Source organism: Anastrepha ludens, chromosome 2 (genome assembly GCF_028408465.1).
Source record: "Anastrepha ludens isolate Willacy chromosome 2, idAnaLude1.1, whole genome shotgun sequence".
NCBI lineage: Eukaryota > Metazoa > Arthropoda > Insecta > Diptera > Tephritidae > Anastrepha > Anastrepha ludens.
The window spans coordinates 166,235,947-166,255,122 of NC_071498.1; the positions used below are offsets into that span (position 1 = coordinate 166,235,947).

The window sequence follows — 19,176 nt, forward strand, 5'->3', positions numbered from 1 at the left end:
TATGAAGCAAACCTTGAAATCCTGGGAATGGAAGAGTGTGCGCATACGTGTGAAACGAGCGAGTAGAAATCGGTTGCCGCCGGCGAAAAGAATTGCCATTTCGTTTTGTCTGAAAAGCGACTGATTGGATGAGTGTGTGAATGAAAGTGAAATGATAGTGCAGAATTCGGCTAGTGAATCCCATCTGACGTGATAGCTGAGGATACAGGCACAATTTTGGGGTTTCACCATAACACAAGGCCAAATCTGGTAAATCTGTCATCCCTGAATTGGTTTTATTTTTTATTTCAAAATATACCTTTCGTTCATAGAAAGGAGAGTAAATTATCCGAAATTTTACGGTAGAGAGAATACCACGATGTAGAGAATAATAAGATGGCGCCGTTTGTAGTACCGCTACTTTGCTCTCAGCGAATTTGACGGAATCATAATTCGCCTAACCACTAATGCCAACCCCATTGCAGAAGATTCGAAAGCATCGGTTTCACATGAGATGAACGAATCTGGTTTATATCCGGGTAAGGATTATCTCTATAGCAGCATTCCACTATATTTATGGAGCGTATTCCCAACTTATTTCTCTCCAACTTCATAAATAAACATTGTAGGATAATCTAACTTTATATCGTGAATGCCTATAGACCGGGCTTGTAGATTATGTATATAAATATTTAAAATTTGAAAAATCGTGCCAAAAGCATCGAGAGATTTGGTACCTCCTAAAACACTCAGGCTGAAATGCACATTGTGTTTAAAGCTCTGGAAAGTGAAAGGGTTGATAATTAATGAGGAAAGGAGAGAAGCAACAGAAGGAAAAAATAGGATAGAATAGGGGCATAGACAGAGACAGAAACAGAGTCATAGACAGAGATAGTTAGTCCTGTGAGAATTTTCCTGATTCTTTAGCATATCTTAAAATATCGTCCAGTTTGAGAAAACGAATTTTTCTTATTCTCATGACATTGGAACTCAAAATTCGCAGCCTTGCTCTAGCAAATGCAAGACACTTACAAAGAAAATGCTCAGTGATATCCGCTCCTCTAAGCAAGACAGGGAAATCAGGTACTCAATACACATATTTACATATTTATGTAGCAAGTCTTGGAAGAGGAATACTTTGCAACCCATTTTTTATTGGTTGCATAAAACTCGATGGGGATCCCATTATAGAGCTTGGAAGTATTACTGAGCATAGTCTCAATATGCATAATAATACATAAATAAGAAAAAATCTGAATGGAAGTTTTTCAAAAATTATGTACAAGAAAATATTTTTTCTAAAAATTAAAAAAAAAAATATATATGGGGCATTTTTCGCCAACCGGACACCCCCATCTGTCCAGAACAGTTTTTATAAAAAAAAATTTTTCCCTATGCCGAAATAAAAGCTTATGTCATGTACTTTAATTTGTCATGTGGCACTTTTTAAATATTCAAGATGGACGACGAATATTGACAAATATGTTGGAAGCTTAACAAAAGATTCGAGTCTGCAGCACCAGTACCAGAAATACTAAAAAGCCATTCCTTCCAAATCTCAAACAAAAAGGAAGTGATTATTAAAAGATTTTCCAATTCTCCAGAAGAAAAAAAAGTTTTACTGTGAAAAAAATCCTGTATTATGAAAAGAAAATTCCAATTTCAGCAATTTCCTTCAATATTTATATTCAGCAGCGAACCCAGAAACCCCCGAGCATCATGTCAATATTCGTCGTCCATCTTGAATATTTAAAAAGTGCCACATGACAAATTAAAGTACATGACATAAGCTTTTATTTCGGCATAGGGAAACATTTTTTTTATAAAAACTGTTCTGGGCAGATGGGGGTGTCCGGTTGGCGAAGAATGCCCCATATACAATACAATATATATATATTTAACACGTTGAACGCCACGCCGATTTTTTGCCCGTTGCGCCAACATGAATTTGTTAGTATGCAAAACATATTATGTGAACATGAAATTTATACACATTATACATTTCTCATATTTAAATAAAATATGTTTGTATGTTCTATACTATATTATATCAATTACACTATTGCAATAACGTAAATAAAATTTAAAATTTTAAAACTTTTAATTTTAGTCAAATTATGTGTTTCTTGCAATCCTATCCATGGGGGTCACCGGCGTTACAAAAAAACTTAGTGTCGGTCACCAGTGACCCCCATGGCATTCAACGTTTAAAAAAAAAAACATGTTCTAATAGTATATTTTAACCTAAATTATAAAATAAAACTTTATAAAAATGATAAAAATAGTAGAAGATATTTCACTGCAAAAACCGGTTTAGCAAAGTTTTCATCATTGAATAAATTGAAGAATTATGATATTAAACTTTTTCAAAATACACCTAATTTTCTTTTTACACGAATTCGATTTAACACGATCTAAAAAGAAAAAAATTCCTTTTTTACACAAAATGTTTTGCTTTAATACGTTTTTCATATTTTATGAATTTTTTAATATAATAAAGCAAATAGAGTGAGATTTCTCGACGCGTGTATGAAGCGTTTAAATTAGTTTCAGGAAAAGTCTCTCAGACTTATTTCTTGTTATTTATTCGATGACTTCAAAGGAGTAAGGACGAAATAAATTCTTAAGTGAATTCCAAAAAGAATTTTTAATTTTTTTTTTCAGCTAATTATCTTTTTATACGATTTTTTGTGAACTTAACTAACGTGTAAGAAGAGAAGTAGGTGTGTATTCAGTTCACTTTTTATAATATGTACTAAAATCTTCAAATGCACAAATTTTTGAAGAATAGATGGCAATGTCCAAAATATTCGGATCACTTGGTGGTTCATCGCTGGGCAATGTTTCCAAATGTAGTAGAATTTTTAGTCCATTCCAGCTGAATATACCTTTGATGCGACGGCGCGAATTGTTGAAGCATTAAGCATTTGAAACCCATAAAAAGCAAAACAAAACAAAAAAACAAAAAAAAAAGCAGGCAAACCTTACGAGTGAGCATACCAAATGATGCAAAAATAGTTTTCTTGGTCATCTGTCTCGACCGATATCCCCATTAGGCGTCTAAACAAAATCACCCATTATAATGTGACAATAATTAGGCCTAACTTCATATAGGCCACTGTGTGGTATGAGTTGTGAAGTTTTTCCTACCTTTCCACTTTCCAATTAGCATACATTTGCATTGACACCGTAAACGTGCAGGGAAGCGAACTTAATGACATACATATGTACATATTTACATCTATACAGACATATTTATTCCCAAAACAAATGGAATTACATGTCGCGGCACACACTTGGACAAACGACTCATTTGGCGAATGCATTACAACTAAGATATTAAATATGAAATTAAGGCCCGCTAGCTAAACTGGTTACTAAACAGAAATCGTTGCACCGAACGAGCACCTAATGTAATTTTATATGTAATATATGCTGCCATATGCCACTGGCATCGACGAAATACAGAGGTTTCAATTTAAACTCCTAAGGAGATTGGTAGGGGCAACACACCAATTGACATACATTCATATGTAGGAATGACTCATATTTCTAACCGGGCGAGGACTTTTTACATGCAGCAGAATTTCTAAAACACTTTTGAAAGTAATTTATGTTGTATAACTACCTACAGTAGAAGTGGCAGTCGGTCCCTAAACCAACTCTCTTAGACCGTTTATTTGATACTCCTCTTTAAACCACTTTGTTTTAAATGCAAACCCATTGATCTGGTTGACACTTATATCCCTAAGGTCATCTGTACTCGTATCATTTAGAAACGTTGAGCCAAATTATCTAAACCTAGGGACATGCCACACAGGACAGTGACAAAGAAGATGTCTGACAGACTCTTTCTCCTCCTCATTCTTGCAGCTTCTGCAGTAGTCGAAGTGAGGTACGTTCAAACTTTGAGCATGTCGACCTATGAGGTAATGGACTGTGATCAAAGCAACCAAGATAGGGACGTTTGTCCCTGACGGATTAAGTAGCCCCTTTCAGTGCCTGGCGTCCCATTTTGGCGAAATTCATTTTGTAGTATTACATGTCAGGCTACCAACCCATCTCGTATTGACTGAAGTGGCAATGCTACTTGTACCACGTAGTTTGTAAGTTGAGAGGAGTATATCTAAAATCTGCATCTGCATCACCAAGAGGAAGGCGAGTGGTAGTGCTCTCTCTCGCTAATTTGCCTGCTCTACAATTCCTTGGTATGTCACTATACCCGGGCATCCATATCAAATTGATACGGAAATATTTCCCCATCTCGTTAAGAGATGCCCGGTATTTGCAAGCCGCTTGACTATCGGAGTAAACATATAGACTTCCCTAAAGGTAGTCACATTGTTGCCTGCCCATTTTTGCCAGCTATATTTTTAAATGCTAGAATTTTAGCTTGAAAAATGCTATAGTGATTAAGAAGACGAGCCGATACGACTACTTTTGGTTACTTACAGTAGACACCAAAGCTAACTTTAGAGTCATGCTTTGAGCCATCAGCAGTTTTTCCGACTAGGTATATTGTCAATCCACTCACATCTAGCTGGAATTCTACTACTAATATCCTATTAATATACGGTTCATTCGGACAATAGTCAAGAGAATTAGTTGCAGTATTATGGCCGAGTACCTAAATCGCGTCACTGATTAGTTGGGGTAAGCCGTACATTGACATTACCTGCATTCTGTTTACCAACTAAATCTAAGGGATGTAAGAAGAAAAGAGTACAAGAGCGCCGTTGATACATATAAGCGCCATACGTCGAACTTTCTGAAGTCTGTTTCTAATCGGAAGACCTCCTCTGCGTTGGAAAGGTCAGGATTTGGCTTCATTTGGCGTTTCCAATTGGCGTCGATTAGCACGAGAAAGAAACGACTGGGGGGCTTTGCTTGCTAAAACTGCTTAAGTGGGTATCGCGAAGAATGAGAAACCATATTGTTACAGTCCAGTAATTTCAAAAAGAGAATTGAATTTATGAGGGAATGGAGGATGAAAACGGGTGGCAGGTGAAAAAGTGTAAGTGCAAGCAGCTATGTTTTTTTGCGGTATACTCAAAAACTTTTCAGAAATTTTGTTTCCATATTTAGATCACCCTACAGTTTACTTATAAGAGAATTTCTTTAGTGTCGAAAACAAAAAAAGTGAAAAGTGCCATTAACGCCGAATTTATCGTCGCGTTTTCTCACAATAGTGAATTTGCATTTGATCTCTCCAAATCTCGGGAGCCAACCTTCAGCTAATAAACTATAGTCTATCAAAAATGATGGAATCACGGCGCCAATATGGTGGCTGTTAACCTTTCACATAGCCCTGATAAGTGTTTACTACTAAATATAAGTAGGCAATTTAAAAGTAGGTCTGGTATGCATCACATACAAGGTCTTTCAAGTTCGAGTTTCTGTTTTAGTAATGTTTTTTTTTTATAGTGGCTATTGCAGTTCGATGGCGTATCTTTTGATAAAAGTTGAGAATAAAATTTGAAGTTTACCAAAAAGTGCCAGATTGCAACGAGAGTCTTTTAAAATAGAGTGCAAAATTACTGAGTCAAGAGTGCAAAATTACTGACCTTATTTTTTTTATTTGTTTATTCTGAAATCAATAAACATACTATTCTGACTAATTACAAAAAACATCGTTATAAGTAAGCGCGATTCATTTGGCGCAACAGAGAAAATCAGAGAAATTTAGAGAAGAGATAAAACTGGTCGAGGTAAACTTTCTATTAACTTTTGGCATCTATCCAAAGCAATAGAGTTTCACACTTCCTGTACTCCATGCCAAAGTTCATAGGCATTTGTAAATTTGTTTTCCCAACCTTAACCTTAATGTCGTTCCACATATTTTCAATGGGTTTAAGAACGGTGTTTTTTGGATTTTTTCTTTGGAAAGCCAATTTTTCGCCACTTTTGTTGTATGCTTGGGATCGTTATTCGAATTTAAGGTAATGTTTCCCACGCTATGGGAATGGGAGTTAAATTGAGTAGTCAAGGAAGATACCACCGCACTTTATTCCGATGGATCCAAGATGTATTGCGGCGCCGGTGCCGGTGTGCATTCGAATGACCTCGAAACTTCCAAGTCCTTTCGCCTGGCAAATTGGAATAGCATCTTTCAAGCAGAGGTTCTCGGGATAAGGGAAGCTTGCAGGAAAATCAGAAATCATCCGCAGATAGTCAAACAGCCAACTTAGTTATAAAGTTACCAACAACCAATTCAAAAACAATCAGTCAATTCAAATAAGTCAAACAGTGCAAAGAAGAATTAAATGCTTTAACACGCATTGCGAACATCACTCTCATTTGGGTACCTGGCCATAGCAAAATAGAAGGAAATGAGAAAGTTGATGAGCTGGCAAGACAGGGCTTCCTTTAGCGTAACCGAAGTGGGAACAGTGGGCTGCCCCCGAAGCGTCTACAAAAGGGAGATCTTTTCGCAATTCCAGAAGCAGGCTGTTGACAGATGGACCAACACCGATACCTGCAAAATAGCGAAGGAAATGCGGTCAGATTACAACAAGTCCAGAACTTATGAGCTGTTAAGAAAACCAAGAACATACATCCTCAGAATTACGTCGAGAATAGCTGGCCTTTTGGATACCATACTAGACATAGGAAAGCAGTCTTCCACGATCTGTGTGAGTTCCCAAGTCTGGGTGTTCTACGACATGCTCGTAGAATCCTGGCGGAACTCTCAATAAACGACTTGGTAGAAATTGCAGGGCATAGGCAGATTTATGGACAAATCAAGGTTTGACTAAATAACGGCAGTGGTTCTACTAGTGCCGTACCAAAATGGCACCTTTTGTGTTAATTGAGTCTGTGGTGTGTCACTCAGATGAGCAAATTTAGCCATATTTCCGTTTATTCTCACTATTGGTCCAACTCCATTCCAAGAAAATGATCCCCAAACTTTCAAGTTATTCCCAGCGCTTTAAGGGTTTTGTTGTATACCGGGAATTGAACTCCGTGCGTTTTTCACGATGAACAAAAGTCTTCCCTTCAGCAACAATAATATTAATTTTAGTTCCGCCGCCGCACAGTGATTTAAACAATAGACAAAAATCAAAAAGTTAAAAGCAATATTTTAGAAAAACTAAAATGGAAATAAAATCTTCATTATATTGCTCAAAAAAAACACCTTAACTTTATTTTTATTTTTAGTTTACTTATCAGTAAAATTATGATAAAGTCTCCCTCAATAAAATCACATTTTGTTTTTTTTAGATTTGATCAACATTTATTACACTGTGGAACAAATTCATCTTTTTTTGGGCAAAGTTGTACTTTATTCCGAATTTTTATTTTTTAGGTACTTTGTCAAATATAAAAAATAAAGATTTGGTGGATACATGGATTTCATTGCCCAAAAAACAAAGGAAAAATAAGTTAGTTGAAAAGGTTCTAAACCTAATGAGACTTTAGACTGTCACGGAAGCAACTAAGCGGGAATTTGAAAAATCTGTTGACATTTTTTGTGGAAAAATAAATATTAAATGGCAAAAAAAATTTCGCAGAAAAGAACAGTTTTTAGCCAAAGAAAGCAAATGGCTGAAATCTGAAATATAGGTATATGACCTCATCACTAAGAGCTATTTCAAGAAAACCAGCTGTTCCAGGTAACACTTTTGCTGAACAAAGCACTTCTCGTGGAAGACCTTATGTAGCTTTTGGGGAGTCAAGTGAGAAGACTAAAAAGAGGCGAAGTGAAGAACTTGTCTCAAAATACACCTTGGAGGAGCTTTTTTTTGCGGTAAAAGAATTATCTAAAAAAAGTAATAGTCAGGTTGAGTTTAAGGAATTCAAAAAACATTCATTGACTTTACAGGAAACTTCAGCGCTTTATCTTCAGTTAGATCTTTCTCAGAGAAAATATAACTTACTTAAATCAATTATTAATAGTGTGCATTCAGAATTCTTACCTAGCATCTATAAACTGCGACAGTTTCGAGACAGTTTATTACCAAAAGATATTATAACCACAGAACAAGGATCTGATATAAATCTACAACAACTTCTTGATTATACATTAAAAAGCATTTTAAAATCAATATTAGACAAAGAATATATAAAAAGTGAAACTTTAACTCTGACATGTAAATACGGGTTCGATGGAAGCTCTGGGCATAGCACCTACAAACAAGTATTTAGCTCGACAGAAAATACTGACGAATATTTATTTTTAGTTGCTTTATTTTATAAAGTTGGTGAATGCGTTAAAAATATTCCTAGCTAATTAAAGAGCAAACATAATTTTAATTTTTTAAATATTTAGCAAAAGTTATTGTTTTCAATAAATTAATATTATTAAAAGTTCAATGTTTAATATTCTAAAATTTTTCGTTTATACTTCCTGCCTCCTAACTTAGCCCAGAACTTTTTTTTTATGCTACAGTTGTAACTCTATACATGAGCTACACAACTGCTTTTATTAAATTAAAATCGGTAAAGTAATACAGGAGTGGTGATTTTTGTCCGATTAGCCCATATACCTGAATCACTGTGCGCCGGTAGAAAGTATTAGTTTCCTTTTTGTTTCGTCCTTACTTCTATGGGCATTTGAGAAAGACAAACGAGCCTTTTAAATTTTTCTTCGACAGTAATACAATTAATTTCTTTAATTATAACAAACAAGAATTTACAAAAGAATTAGGGACAAGCCACTATATAAAACACCCGCGCACGTACATTGCGTCCGCCTGTAGTTTTTTTTTTTTTTTTTTTTCAGAGAATTCAGCAGTCAACGGATTGCGATATTAAAGTATATGATGAATACTTTTTCGGTTTGTTTGTTGTTGATGGAATGGAAACGCTACACCGCCAAACGAAATCTTCCATCAAGAATATTTTCACAATGCTCTGCAGCCAAGATCGCCCCATTTATTGTGTTTGGACTATTTGCTGTGGGTCTATTACAAAAACAGAGCGTGGTTGAGCAAATCATATACAGTTGATGCTTTGAAACGTTAGATTATCGAGATGAAGCGTCAATATCGTCTAAACTTCAACCAAAAGAAACTAGCATCTCACATATAATTCCTAAATTGTAGACCCTCTACTTGCTATGCCAATAATAAACCGATAATGAACTCCTCCTCAAAATATTTGTGTAATTTTGGTTTAAAAAATAAACTCGCACTTGAGAGACCCTGCATTATTTTGAGGTCAATGTGGCCAAAATGGAATTTCAAACTAACGCTAACTAACCGTTGACGTCATTGCAAATCGAACAACAATGCAAAAAAACTACAAATATTAGGAGGAAAAAGTCCGTAATCGACAGAAGCAAAAAAAAAAAAAATAGAGATATGGAATTTAAAACCAGTTCAGATGACTTCAGTCCGAATCCCTAAATAAAAAAAAAAAAAATAATAATAATCAAAGTATTTATGTCAGCGCACAAAAATAAATTTATTTCGCCATTCATTTTTAATCATAGAATACATATTTGTGAACACTAACGCATTACAAAAACCGATAAAAAATTGCATTTTGACGAAACAAAACTAATCGATTGATTTAGTAAATGCGATCCACTCTGTTGTGCCGCGGCGTCTTACACCACCTAAGGTGACTTTCTGTGGCAAGATACCGAGCTTTGTCACAGCTAACACACACACACCTATGCACGTACACTTCATCATCGGAGGGCTTCTTGTGGGTGCAAAAATCTCCTTCCGTATAAAGTATTCAAAAATGCATAGCCAGGGTTGCCATATGTTTTATTGTTATATGTTGAAGTTGAAGATGACAAAGTTATTCAGCGTTTACATATCGACTTAAAAGATGGCGCACCCTGTATGTACATATACTAGTATTCTTTCTAATTTAGTACTATTATAATTTTTAATAAAAAAAGTACCATATATCATATTTGCTCTGCATTAGAAGTGCATTAAATGTAACATTAGGGAGCAAAGAGCTTGTGAATAAAAGAAAAATATCCATGTTTTCTCATCTGCGATTGTAGCGTCTTAGCGTAGCGTCAGATACCTGTAAACGGCCATATTTTCCCTGATTTTCGTTCAAATTATTTAAAATGAAGAAGTCAATATATTTTTTTTCAAAATTGGCATACAGTTTATTCATACATTAAAATAATATAACATTTTTTTTTTATTTTAATCATTTAAAATGGCGGATGTTCGCTCAATTCTTCCAGGAAGGTCGCAGCGGGACTTCTCAATCGGCGGGCATTGTAGCATCGGCGTCAGTGACCTGAATACAAAAACCACAAATTTTTGTTTGTTTATTATTGTCACAATTTCTATATGAATTAAAACAAAATGAAAAAAAAAAATCGCAGAACAAAATTCTTCAATAAATATATAAAATCAAAAAATATATATACAGAAGCTGTTCCATTTAATTTATATATATAATTGGCGCGTACACCCTTTTTGGGTGTTTGGCCGAGCTCCTCCTCCTATTTGAGGCGTGCGTCTTAGTGTTGTTCCACAAATGGGGGGACCTACAGTTTCAAGCCGATTCCGAACGGCTGATATTTTTATGAGGAGCTTTTTCATGGCAGAAATATTCTCTGAGGTTTGCCATTACCTGCCGAGGGGCGACGCTATTAGAAAAAGCTTTTCCTGCGTTTTGGTCTTTCACCGAGATTCGAACCAACTTTCTCTCTTTGAAATCCGAATGGTAGTCACGCACCACCCCTTTCGGCTACGGCGACCGGCATTTAATTTACTAGTTGGTTAAAAATTGGTGTATGCTTCCAAATGAGCCTAATCTATAATTGTCGTACTTCCAGAATTAAAAAGATATAACGAAAAATTCACACGGTTTATATTTCAACCACTAAACTTGGTTTCTTGAAATTTTTTTCCAACCATTGAGTTGTGGACTCATTCAGAAGATTATTTGCACCAAAAAAATCACGAATGTTGCCATATGTTGTTCGTTAAGATCGACCATTGTTGTAATAAGTTTGAACAATTTTAACGCGGTGTTCTATCATATAAAATTGGACATCTGCCTACATGACAAATGTCAAGGAGGACATAAAAAAGGTACAGTTAGTAACAAAAATAAGTATACAGAAGCCTGATTTATGGAATAGTTTGACGCTAACACTTTCCTTAATATGTAATCAAAATATTTTACACATAGTATTTTAGTACTGGGATAAGCTTTCATACGCGCCTTAATTTAGCTGTAAATTTTAGGTACCGTTATCCACGCTTTGCTTTGTCTTTGATGCCAGCGAAATTTATGTCACAAAAGTTAATATACAGGAAGTACGTTTGGTATTAATTTTTGGGACAATTTTAGTAATGGCACCAAAAGGAAAAGACCTTTCTGATGATTTAAAAAAAATTGATTATAAAATATTATATCACAAGGAACATAAATCATTGCGAGAAATCGGTTGTTTGATAGATAGGAGTTTTGCTACAGTTCAAAAGTTTGTGAATAAATATAAAAGTTCGGCAAGCACCACTAATAAGGAGCGTTGTGGGCGTCCGTCGCTCTTAAGTCCCAGAGAAAAAAATCGTATGGAAAAGCACCCAAACTATTCGCCGGGTTTTGCATAGTGCTGGTTACCATGGGCGCAATCTTAGGAAAACGCACTTCGTGAGTAGTGTCAATCGGAGTAAACGGATTTAATTCGCAAAAGATCATGAAAAATATAACCAAACGTTTTGGAACCAAGTCATATTTTCTGATGAGTGTAAGTTCAGTATCTGTGGATCTGCAAACATTTGAAATCATATCATTGTGTTAAGTTATAACAAAATTTTGTTTTATTTACATGAAATCACTATTTACTTCAATCGTACGATTCAAGCTGGAAAATGCCATCTTTATTTGGATGATATATCATTGGTGCCACATCAATAGACTTCAACGCATTCAAAAGAATTTTTTTCGTTTTGCACTCAGATCATCGACGTTCAAACATTGATCTGATTCCTTCACGCAAGGTGTGTATTATTAAATTTAAAATCTTTAAAAAGTAGAGGAAATACACTTTTACTCTGCTCTTTTTCGATATTATAAATAATACGGTTGACTCGCCTTTAATATTAGACGCATTCATTTTCACATATGTACCTCAGAGAAATCTTCGGATGATTTATTCTTCATAGAGCGGGTTAGAACACTGTTAGTTTTATGTAGTCTGTAAAAATCTTTGCAATTTTAGATTTACTAAATGAATAAATGAAATGAATGTCATGTCCTTCAAAAATCAAATGAAAGGCACAATACGTCTACCATACAATTTTTTGCACTAATTGCATGTAATGTTTTTTATTAAAACAGGCCACCTGAAAAATGTTTAATGAGAAATTTACGATTCCACGCCAACATTTTTTCTGTACATATCCCACTTGCGCGGACTTCTCATTTTAGAAGTTTTTATGCATACATAAGTGCCTTGCATTTAGTTCACCTCCCTTCCTGCTTCTATATAAGTTATTTCAAATTTTATTATGTGCGCAACTAAGTTCTCACTGTTTTTTTGATGAAAATACAACTTTATTTTGAAAAAATGGTTACAAGTGAATCACTGAAATAGAGGCTACCACTTTTCCCTATCTTTCTGGTAGATCTCGTATACCGTCGTGGTAAAACTGTTCACCTTTTGAGGCTATTCACGGATCAAGCCATTTTTTGATGTCTTCAATGTCTTCCTGCTGGTCAGCTAGGCCATGTGCCATCGATCGGAACAGGTAATAATCGGACGGCACAATATCTGAAAAATATGGCGGGTGGGATAGGATTTCCATTTCAGTGTTTCCACGTAGGTTTTAACGGGTTCGGCAACGTGAGGCCGAGCATTGTCATGCTGTAGAATCACTTGTTCATGCCTCTCCGCGTATTGCGGCCGCTTCTCGCACAGTGCTCGGCTCAATCACATCAATTGAAGTCGATACCGATCCCCAGTGATGGTTTCGCTTGGTTTTAAATATTGAATGAATATTCGGCCGAGGCGACGACGTAGAAGGATGACCGGGCAGTCCCCAATTCTTTCTTTTCTTTAGATTGCTGTAATGAATCCATTTTCCATCAAGCGTCACGATGCGTTGAAGAAAACCCTCATTTTTTAGCCGCTGGAGCAGTTGTTCACAGGCGAAAAAACGACGTTCAACATCCATTGATTTTAACTCATACGGAACCCAAGTCCCCTGTTTCTGAATCATTCCCAAAGCATGCAATCGCTAGGAAATGGATTGGCGGGTAACTCCTAATACTGAAGCAAGCTCTTCTTGCGTTTGACACGGATCCTCATTGAGCAATGCCTCCAATTCAGGGTCTACGAAAGTTCTTGGGCTTCCTTCACGCGGACGGTCGTCAACACTAAAATCACCGTCTTTGGAGCGACGGAACCAATCACGGCACGTTGTTTCGCTTAAGGCAGCATCTTCATAAACTTTTTGTGGCTCTCGATGCGTTTCAGCCGCCGTTTTTTTTCGAATAAAAGAGGAAAATCAACATTTCCCGCAAATGACGATTATTCAGCACAAAATCAGACATTTTCACAAAACCAAAAGTATGCGATACCAAAAAAAAATCACTAATGTGTCGAAGCAGTTTGTTCACCATATGTCTAAGCTTGGTTTATGACGTTTAGGTTATGTTAGAATCGACTAGCACGCACTGCTGGCGGTACCTATTGATTTAGTTAGGGAACTTAGTTGCGCTTTTAATAAAAATGTTACAGTAATGTTTGTAAAAAATGTATCGTAATGTACAAAAAAAAATGTTTATTTTATAAAAATGTTAAAGTGTATGTCCTTTATTCAAATTACTGCGAAGTAGAAGTCTAGCCAAAGTCAATATTGTATTCCTAAGGTTTAGCAAAATACTGTAACTAGTTTATATTTATTTTCATTTTACTTCTTTTTGGTTTTTTTTTGTTTTTTTTTTTTTTATTTAATTTTTATTTTTATTTTTAATCTTAATTGAATATTTTCACTTATTACAAGCCATTTTATTCGCCTCACAACATACTTATATATGTACGTACCTATACTAATATTCTTTCTAACGGCATTTAGTAATGTTTAAATTTTTAACAAAAAATAGCCAAAAAGCCATAGAAAGAACAAACATGAACTCAGTGTTAATGTATGTATTAAGAAAATGATAAGAAAAACAATTTAAAACAACTTGTTCATTGTTGGCATCCCTGCACATACCAACCAACGAATACCCGAACAACCAACGATGCTAAACTACTCTTCGGCTAGTTGACGCATACGAGTATTTCGAACGAGTGATCGTTGCTGTTGTGATAAAGTAGTCTCATTTGCATTAATTTTTGTTGTAACACTTTTTGTCTTCGCCTTGATTGTGTTGTTGTACGGAATTCCCAGCATTAGGCCAATTTTGTTTGTGAATTATTTAAATACAAAATACCAGTTATGTTGGCGCATCGCAGAGTTTGTTGTTGCATCAGTGATCTTTATTAGGAATATTTTCGGTTAAGCCATAGTTATTTTAAATGGCAGCTGTCACAATGAAAACAAAATATCGTTAATTGGCGATAACATTTTCTTTGCCTTCGTTCGGAACACATGTACATATGTGAGTATGTGTATGTGCGTGGACATCCATATGCACTAATCGAACTTATAGTGGCTTGGATGTATACATTTGCATATACGCATATGCCTTCGTGTATTTTATTGATTTCTAGCGCCGCTCTGAGTGTTGTTTGTATTTGGTTGGTATTTAAAGGAGTTGTTGCTTTTTAACAGCCGATAACCACTTCACGATGTAGGTGTTACGAATTCGGTTGACTACAGCGTACAGTGCCTTAAAATTAATCCGAATTCCAGAAATTCAAATATATTTGGAAAAGAAGAGATTTCATATTTGGTGAAATAATCCAAATTGATTCGAGCGAGTGCCCAGATGTCTATATCTTTATATACTTATGCCAACGATTTTTCCAATCGCCGAAACATCCCAAATAGTCCATTTCCGGTATAGCCATCAGCACCTTCTTCGATTCAACTTTTATCTCCTCAATCGACTCGAATCGCGTTCCCCGTAGAGGTTTCTTGAGTTTTGGGAATAGCCAGAAGTCACAAGGTGCCAAATCAGGCGAATACGGTGGTTGCGGAACGATATGCGTGAAATTTTTGGCGAAATGGTCACGAAGAACGAGTGCAGTGTGAGACGGTGCATTATCGTGATGCAAAAACCAAGAGTTGTTGGCCCATAATTCTGGTCTTTTTAGACGAATTGCTTCACGTAAACGACGCATAACGCTCAAATAATATTCCTTATGAACTGTTTGGCTAGGTGGAAGGAATTCATAGGGCACCACACCACGAAAATCGAAAAAAAACTGTCATCATGACCTTTATTTTTGAGCGACTTTGACGTGCTCTTTTCGGTCTGACCTCGCCTTTAGTACGATATTCGCTTGATTGGTCGGTTGTTTCAGGGGCGTAAGCATAAATCCAAGTCTCATCTCCCGTAATGATGCATTTGAGCTTGTCCTGATAGTCTAAAAGCATTGTTGCACACACATCAACACGACGAGTTTTTTCCAAGAAATTGAGAGTTTTCGGTACCAAACGAGATTTGACTTTTCGTAGGCACAAATGGTCTTTCAAAATGGTTTTCACAGATCCTTCTGATATTCCGATCATATCAGGAAGGTCTCTAACAGTCAACCGACGATTTTTGAGCACTAACTCCTTCACTTTATTGACGTGTTGGTCATCTGTTGACGTCGATGGTCGTCCGGAGCGCTCCAAGTCATCAACACGTTCTCGACCCTCTTTGAAGTCTTTGTACCACTTATAAACATTTTTCTGCGGCATGGTCGAATCACCAAATGCCTTCTGCAACATGCTAAGCGTTTCCGCAGCCGAAATTTCATTCCGCAAACAAAATTTGATGGCACTTCTCTGCTCAATCAAATCAGACATTGTAAAAATTGAAAAATGCACTCTTGGTCGTTTGGTAAACACAAGCGTAAATATATTACTGATAATGACATTCACATGAAAGTTGGCCCAGATGTTATTAACAGTGCTGCCAACTCATGAAAAAAATAACTAGAGCGCAGTTTTAATCCCGCGAAGTTTGACAAATAAATTCACCTTACTTTTTGCCAACAGTATTTACGGTAACCACGCTCCATCAAATACGACTTGTAAAGAGTGGTTTCGACGCTTCCAAAGTGCCAATTTCGACGTGAGTGATAAAGAACGCGAAGGGGCACCGAAAAAACTCGAAGATACTCAACTACAACAATTATTGGACGAAGACGCATGTCGAACGAACCCTTAATGATGTGTCTAAAGGGTTGGATGTTGATAGATCAACCTGCTGGTAAACGTTTGCATGCTATGGAAATGATCCAGGGTGCAACATCAATTGAAGGAGAGGAAAAGCGAGAGACTTTTGGTGTGTCGTGTGAGATGCTTCTTGAACGGCAGAAAAGAAAAGGTTTTCTGTGTCGCATCGTCACTGGCGATGAAAAATGGATCTATGATAGCCTTAAGCACCGAAAATGTTCTAGCCTTCCAGGTGAATCAGGTCCATCGACAGCGAAAAAAATATCCATACTTAATATATGTTGTGCATCTGATGGGATCAGTAGGGTGTCATCTATTATTAACTCCTAAGATCATCTAAAACCATCACTGACGATTGTTACCGACTGCAAATAATGCGTTTGAATCAAACTAACAAAGAAAAGCGGCCGGAACGGGCCAGTAGACATGACAAACTGATTTTGCTGCATGATAACACCAGACCCCACGTCCAGAAGTATTCAGTGGGACTGAATTGGGAAATCTCGCCCCACCCGCCGTATTCCACAGACATTGCACTTTCGGTTTACCATCTGTTCCGATCAATGCAGTCAGCCCAAATTACCTGCAAGTCACATTCGGGCAGCTTGCGATTCGTTTCTGGGCCATACTCAAGGCAAAAGTTGGCATCTAAAATAGTAGCAATCAATGTAAATTCAAAATAAAGCAACTAAATTTAAAATTTTTTAAAAATTTCAACTACAGTGACACTTATTCGTATGAATATAGTCTTAATTTTAGTTTTACTATCTTCTCTCTACCAAGTTTCCTCAAAGGTCAATTTGAGCTCTAGTAGAGTCTTACAGGGTTTGATTGAAAAGTAATGAGCCTTCCCGCGCGGAGCGTCTGCCAAGCGATCAACCGAATCGGCTGGTTGGGGAAAATGATCGTTGGACCTTCCCCTTCCACTAGAAACCGGTCCCAGTTTGCTGGCAACAGCGGTGCAGTCAACATCGCTCCGCGCGTGAAAGCTGTTTTAAAAGTGTGTTAGGATTTTGCAGTGGCGAAAATGCAGCGCTCGTTGGAGCAACGTTACTCGATCAAATTTTGCGTAAAGCTAAACAAAACGAGTACCGAAACCATTGGGCCACTCAAGGAGGCTTACGGGGACCAATCTCTGTCCAGTGCCCAGGTTAAACGGTGGCACAAGTCGTTCAAGGAAGGCCGGGAGGATGTCCAAGACGAACAGCGATCTGCGATACAGCTGGCCGTTTAAAATCGTTTTCCTCGAAACTACTTTTTCCGGCACAGCCTGAATGATAACTCATACAGTTTTTAATATTTTTTGATGCGTTTTTTTATTTAAATATTCTGTATAGTCTGTCGAGCCTAATTTTCAGATATATTTATATTTTTATTAAAAAATTGCAAAATTTTTCGAAAGTCAAAAATCCGGCTCAACAACTCCGATAACTACAACTTTATTTTACAATAATTGTTTTACTTTTTACAGATCCATCAACACTTCAAGGAGAAATGATGCAGACCGTGGAGCAATTTTTTTTTCATTGTTCTTTGGGCCACGTGATAGGTATACTAATTTTTGTAAAGAAAAATTAAAATAATTTTTTTATAAAGTTTAAGTACTAATAAACAATGTCTATAATTTTTTTATATTGTATTTATTTCTATTGTTATCCCTTCTAAAAACGGTTTTTCTTTTAACGCATTTTTAGCGCTGCTTGACGTATGCAAATAAACACCCTTAAAAAATACACTATTTTCTACTAAAACAGATACGAACCCTTTTCCCTATGCCTTTCATGAAGTAAAAAATGTTTTTGTAAAACGAAAAAATATTTTAACTTCAGATGAGTTTCAAAATAAAAATATTTTAACCCCAGCTGTACGGCCGTCACCACTCAATGTCGACAGTAGCTACTCACGCCAGGGTTAATGCTTTTGCTGTTGATTTGCCAAACACTTTCATTATATTCGACTCGACGCCAATGCCATCTAATTATGCGCCTTTATGCAAATATTCATAAAAGTTATTTATTCAATAAAAAACATTTAATTTTCTGCCTCTTGGAATTTACTTTTGTTTATTGTTATCGCCTTTTTTATTTGCCTTGCTTTTATTTGCCAATATATTTCATTATTTACTGTTTTCTCTCCGTTGTTTCGTCTGAATTAGAAATATATATATTCAAATAAAAAAATGTGTAAATTAAAAATGTCCTACTAAATTTTAGAAATTTTTGTTTACGCTCATAAACAGTAGTTCGTAGGCGGCACAGTTTTTTTGTTTTCAAAGGAGTATTTAATCTATGGTGGTGTATGTGTGAATATGTATGTATGTATGCGGGATGAATATGCAAAACGAAATCGGCTGTGTTATATGAAATTTCATTATCTATATATATATATATACTAGCAAACCCGGCCCCCTTCGCTGGGCACACTAAAATAGAATAGATATGGTTTAGAACAGAAAATATGTATATGATTTTCATATTATTTATTTCTTTATTCTTTATTCAAGCGCTTTGCCATAAACAATATTTTTTGTTTTTCTAATTGTTTTTGAGTAAATATAAAATATAAATTGAAAATCAGGAAAAAAGAAGATTGTTTTTAAATTTCAAATCAACGCATATGAATAAACAATCGTCTTTTTTCCTGATCATCCATGAATTTTTCGTTTCAATTTATATGTTTTATTAAGCATTGGAGCTTTTTTAACCATTATCCATTTATATTTTTCAAAAAAAAAAAACGAAAAAAAAATTTTGTACTAAAGCATTCACCAACAGCTTTCATTTGATACCCATATTGTACATACACGTCCGAAGGTTACCCGGGTCCACGTTTTGACCTATATCTCGAGACCCTATCTACCAATAGGTATTCAAACTATACGGAAACCATCTTCAATACTTACTTAACAATGTGCGTAAGTTTGGTTTAA

The 19,176-nt window shown here is 35.9% G+C and overlaps 1 long non-coding RNA gene across 1 annotated transcript; it reads left to right on the forward strand.

The window, feature by feature from the left end:
* Nucleotides 1–44: 44 nt before the first annotated feature.
* LOC128855785 (uncharacterized) lies at nt 45–17,819 on the forward strand. The gene is made up of 3 exons (XR_008453762.1): nt 45–249; nt 312–518; nt 17,719–17,819. It is a non-coding gene; the product is annotated as an uncharacterized LOC128855785 (long non-coding RNA).
* The last annotated feature ends 1,357 nt before the right edge of the window (nt 17,820–19,176 follow it).